This window comes from Rhinopithecus bieti, unplaced genomic scaffold (assembly GCF_001698545.2).
Source record: "Rhinopithecus bieti isolate Rb0 unplaced genomic scaffold, ASM169854v2 scaffold_38878, whole genome shotgun sequence".
NCBI lineage: Eukaryota > Metazoa > Chordata > Mammalia > Primates > Cercopithecidae > Rhinopithecus > Rhinopithecus bieti.
The window spans coordinates 350,282-356,151 of NW_016816084.1; positions in this window are offsets into that span (position 1 = coordinate 350,282).

Below are 5,870 nucleotides of genomic sequence, written 5' to 3' on the forward strand. Positions count from 1 at the left end.
AAATCCTGAATTAGGTTCCCAGGGTAAAATTTTGAGGTAAGTCAGAAGAACAAAAGAGAATGCCTTATATTTAAATTCATGAATTCATTCAATAACTATTTTGAGTGCTGATATGATTTGGCTGTGACCCCACCCAAATCTCACCTTGAATTGCAGTTTCCATAAACCCTATGTGTCATGGGAGAAACTTAGTGGGAGGTAATTGAATCATGGGGATGATGGTTTTATAAGGGGCTTTTTCCCCTTTGCTTGTCACTCATTCTCTCTCCTGCTACCCTGTGAAGAGGTGCCTTCTGCCATCATTGCAAGTTTCCTGAGGTCTCCCCAGCCATGTGGAACTGTAAGTCAATTAAACCTCTTTTCTTTATAAATTACCCAGTCTCAGGTATTTCTTCATAGTACCATGAGAATGAACTAATACAGTAAATTGGTACTAGGAGTGGTGTGCTACTGTAAAGATACCCAAAAATGTGAAAGTGACTTTGGAACCAGGTAACAGGAAAAGGTTGGAACAGTTTGGAGTGCTCAGAAGAAGACAGAAAGATGTGGGAAAATTTAGAACTTCCTAGAGAATTGTTGAATGGCTTTGACCAAAATGCTAATAGTGATATGGACAATGAAGTCTAGGCTGAGGTGGTCTCACATGGAGATGAGGAATTTGTTGGGAACTGGAATAAAGGTGACACTTGCTATGCTTTAGCAAAGAGACTGGAGGCATTTTGCTCCTGACTTAGAGATCTGTGAAACTTTGAACTTGAGAGAAATTATTTAGGGTATCTGGCAGAAGAAATTTCCAAGCAGCAAAGCATTCAAGGTATGACTTGGGTGCTGTTAGAGGCCTTCAGTTTTATGTATTCATAAAGATATGGTTTGAAATTGGAACTTAGGTTTAAAAGGAAACAGAATATAAAAGTTTGGAAAATGTGCAGCCTGATGATGAGATACAAAACAAAACAAAACAAAACATTTTCTGAGGAGAAATTCAAGTCAGCTGCAGAAATTTGCATAAGTAACAAGGAGCCAAATGTTAATCATCAAGACAATGGGAAAAAAGGCCCCAGGGCATGTCAGAGGTCTTCATGGAAGCACCTCTCATCACAGGCCCAGAGGCCTAGGAGAAAAAAAGCTTCTGTGGGCCAGGCCTAGGGCGTTGCTGCTTTGTGTAGTCTCAGGACTTTGTGCCCTGTCCGCAGTCTTGGCTAAAAGTGGCCAATGTAGAACTCAGGTCATTACTTCATAGGGTGCAAGCCCTAAGCCTTGGCAGCTTCCATGTGGTGTTGGGCCTGTGGGTACACAGAAGTCAAAATCAAGGTTTGGAAACCTCCATCTAGATTTCAGAGGATGTATGAAAATGCCTGGATGTTCCAGGCAGAAGTTTTCTGTGGGAATGGAGCCCTCATGGAGAACTTCTGCTAGGGCAGTATGGAAGAGAAATGTGGGTTCAGTGCCCCACATAGAGACCCTACTGGATACTGCCTAGTGAAGCTGTAAGAAGAGGGCCACCATCCTCCAGAAACCAGAATGGTAGATCCACCAACAGCTTGCACCATTTGCCTGGAAAAGCTGCAAACACTCAACACCAGCCTGTGAAAGCAGCCAGGAGGGGTGCTGTACCCTGCACAGCCACAGGGGTGGAGCTGCCCAAGGCCATGGGAGCCTACCTCTTGCATCAGTGTGACCTGGATGTGAGACATACAGTCAAAGGAAATTATTTCGGAGCTTTAAGATTTGACTGCCCTGCTGGATTTCAGACTTCCAGGGGCCTGTAACCCCTTCATTTTGGCCAATTTCTCCCATTTGGAATGGGTGTATTTACCCAATGCCTGTATCCTCATTGTATCTAAGAAGTACCTAACTTGCTTTCAATTCCACAGCCTGATAGGTGGAAGGGACTTGCCTTGTCTCAGATGGGACTTTAGACTTGTACTTTTGGGTTAATGCTGGAATGAGCTAAGAGTTTGAGGGACTGTAGAAAAGGCACGATTGTGTTTTGAAATGTGAGGACATGAGATCTGGGAGGGGTCAGGGTGTAATGATATGGTTTGGCTGTGTCCCCACCCAAACTTTATCTTGAATTGTAGTTCCCATAATCCCCATGTGTCATGGGAGGGACCCAGTGGGAGGTAATCGAATCATAGGGGTGACAGTTTTAGAATGGGGCTTTTCCCCCTTTGCTTGTCTCTCATTCTCTCTCCTGCTGCCCTGTGTAAAGGTGCCTTCTGTCATGATTTTAAGTTACCTGAGACCTCCCCAGCCATGCTTAACTGTGAATCAATTAAACTTCTTATCTGTAAATTACCCAGTCTCAGGTATTTCTTCATAGCAGCATGAGAACAGACTAATACAAGTGCCTACAATGGACCTGGCACCATATGAAGCTCAAGGATAGCATGATTGATTATAAATCAGTCACAGTTTCTTTGTTTGTGGTGCTTATATTTCAGTAGAAGAAAAGTGCATCCCTAACATATATAGTAATTAAGCAATAGTAGGAAGATATCAGGAGAGGTCGGTGGATGTTTTTAAAAGAGAGAGCTTTAGCAAGTAGACTTTCTCCACCATTTCCAGTTTTTCATTTCAGAAAAATCTTGCTCATGTATCCACACATTATACTTTAGATTAAGGTAGTCTCCCATAATGCCTGGGGGAAAGAAGGCATGGGAACTGGAGAGAGAGACAGAGAGAGAGAGAGAGAGAGAGAGAGAGAGAGAGAGAGAGAGAGAAGAAGAGTGGTAACAAAGGGAAAAAATGGGTTCTCTGGTTCCTTTGGGCCATTCAGTTAATAGAAGCCTACAATTCCATAGAGGAAGATGCTGCATCTCCAATTGCTGTCTCTTGTGTATTGTCTGGGAAGCTAAGTCCAGTGGACCTGAAGGATACCTGCCATGGTGAGCGGAACTGATCTCAGGCTCGGTGCTGTGGAGGGGTCTGAAGGTTGCCCTCACACTGCTCACACTCCTCACTAGAGTGTTACTCTCCTGGCTCTAGAGACACTACTAGCCTAAACTACTTTCAGGAAATTATGAACAGTTAATGAAAATTGGAATTCACTGCAGGAAATCCAAAAGCTGATAGAAGAAGCCCAAGCTAAAATTTAGAAGAGGTGAATTCCATTAAAGAAAAATTGATGGAAAAGACATATGAGAAGACTTAAGAAGATAATTTAGAACACAAAGAAGATTTTCTAAGTGTTAAAATTATGACATTTTAACTTTAAAAGTCAAAAAACAAAATGGCATTCACTGATGAGAATCAAATTTGTACTCTGGGAAGACAAAGAAAAAAAAAGTTCCTAATATAAAAACACAAAGATATTTTAATTGTGAAGGAAAATGCAAGACCCTGGAAGGGCAGATGGAATAGTGATATGGACAGGAGGCAGGGAAATACTGGGTACAAGAGGGCGGTCCCCTCAAGCTTGGACCCATGGTACAAAGTGAGAACATGCATTCCTGTTTTCCCACCCAAATGTTGCCTTTGCCAAAGCCATCCTGGCCCATGCTGCCCCCCATTCTGTAACCATAAAAACCCCAGACCCCACCAGTGGAGCAGAAGAGTGGCAGAGCAGCAGAAAAGGAGAGAAGAGAAGAAGCAGCCAGATGTTGGAGAGAAGCAATTCGACTTCAGAGGGATGGTTTGATGGCAGAACCTTGAAGAAGAGTTCAGCCAAGGGCAGCTGAATTCCAGGGGAGGACTACCTTACCACTCCATCCCCTTTTCAGCTCCCCATCCTGCTGAGAGCCACTTCCACCACTCAATAAAAAATCCTCCACATTCACCACCCTTCAATTCATTTGTGCAACCTGATTCTTCCTGTACACTAGACAAGGACCTGGGTGCAGGTACAAGAAGTTGTCACCTGGACCATCCACTGAGCTGTTTAACACCTAAGCTCTCTGCAGATGGCAAAGCTAAAAGAGCACACTGTCGCACATGCCCTAGACACTGCCACAGTCCCACACACAGTTCTGCTCCTGCTGATTGCCCAGAAGCACTTGTCCTGGTCTCTGTACCCACTCACCTGAGTGCTTCCTCTTTCACAAGGGGTTGAGAGCTGTGAGCTGAGTAAATGAGCCAACCCCTTTGTGAGTCCTGCAAAGGGGACAGGGAACTATCCTATTTCAACAGTAAGGACAGATCCAGAGGAGAAAGGAGAATAAACAGGGAAGCAATAATAAAACAAATAAATAGATAAAAATTATTTAAGCAGCAGCCTCTTGGCGTCTAAACATTCTTGAGCCTGAGAGGCTTAGGGACTGAGGCCATGCTGTCCCTCTCCCAGTTGTGAAGAAGCAGCTCAATGTGGATTTTCTACTTCCAGTTAGGACAGAGTAAGCAACATCACATCCTCTCTCTCTCTCTCTCACTGATTATAACAAAAAACCCTAGACAGGATGCATAAATAGACTAACTGAGGACTGAAAAGTAAATAAGAGCAAGCAGATTGAAGATAAATATAAAGCAGAAAGAATAAGCAACAGGCAGAGATTTTCTTCAGGGCTGTTTTCTTCTCCCATGCCTCTGGGCTTAGACTCTAGAGCAGCCAGAATTCTGGAACCGCACAGAGGGTATAAGTGGAAAAGGTGCCAAGAGAAATCCTCTTTCTGGCTGGAGGACCACAGAGGAGTTTAGGAGGGTCGCTGCAAGGCAGAGGCTCTGGGGAGAATCCCGAAGTTACCCCTCATCCTTTCACTGTCTATGATGTTAATTTTATGTGTCAATTTGCCTGGGCTAAGGGATGCATGCTGGTTGTATCTGGGAGGGTATTTCTGGAAGAAATTAGCATTTAAATCAATACACTAAGTAAAGAAGATCTACCCTCACCAATCCATTGGAGACCCACCCAAATAGAACAAAAGAGGTGGAGGAAGGGTAAACTCCATCTTCTTGAGCAATGATATCCATTTTCTCTTGTCCTCAGACATCAGAGCTCCTGGTTATAACAATGGTTCCTCTGTTTCTCAGGTCTTTGGATATGAACTGAATTACACCACCAGCTTTCCTGATTCTCCAGCTTGCAGACAGCATATCCTGGGACTTCTCATGCAAGCCAGTTCCCATAATAAATCTCTTCTCATATGTGTGTATATATATATATACACACACACACACGCAGACACACACACACACACACACACATATATATCCTCATTTGTTTTTTCTGTCTGAGAAACCCTGACTCTTCACACGATGGAATGCTACACAACAGTAAAAATGAAGGAACGGAGCTACATATGCCAATATAAATAAATCTAAAAGCTATCATGTTAAACTAAAACAGCAGCAGAATCATGAAACAGCCATTGCAAAATTATAACTGAGAAAATAAAATAATTTGACCTAACCAACTCCATCTTGCTTCTAATCACCAAGCTGTCCTTATTCATTCCTGGGTGTAAGCTGAACCAACTTTGGGAGGACCTTAATTTATACTTTGAAGCAAACATGATAATGGCCCTTTCCCAAAACAAATCCCCTTATTGCCTGGAGAATAGTCTACCTTGGAGGACTAATAAATTAGCCAAAAGACTAGAAATTATGGTATAGGAGTCATGCAACTAGAGACAACAAGATTCTGACCCTCCTCAAATTGCTCCTGGGAATAACACCATTATTGTAAAACCTAAGGTCAGTGCTTGAGATATTTTGCAGACTCCACACTTGATGGATCAGCTGGCACCACCCAGATAAATAAACTGGCCTGACTGATCTTGTGGCCTCATCTCAGGAACTGAATAAGTGCAAGAGAACACCTTTGACTCCCTATGATTTTATCTCCAATCCAACCAATCAGCACTCCCAACTCATTGGTCCTCACCCACCAAAAAGAAGAAAAGACAGAAGAATCAAATAGACGCAATAAAAAATGA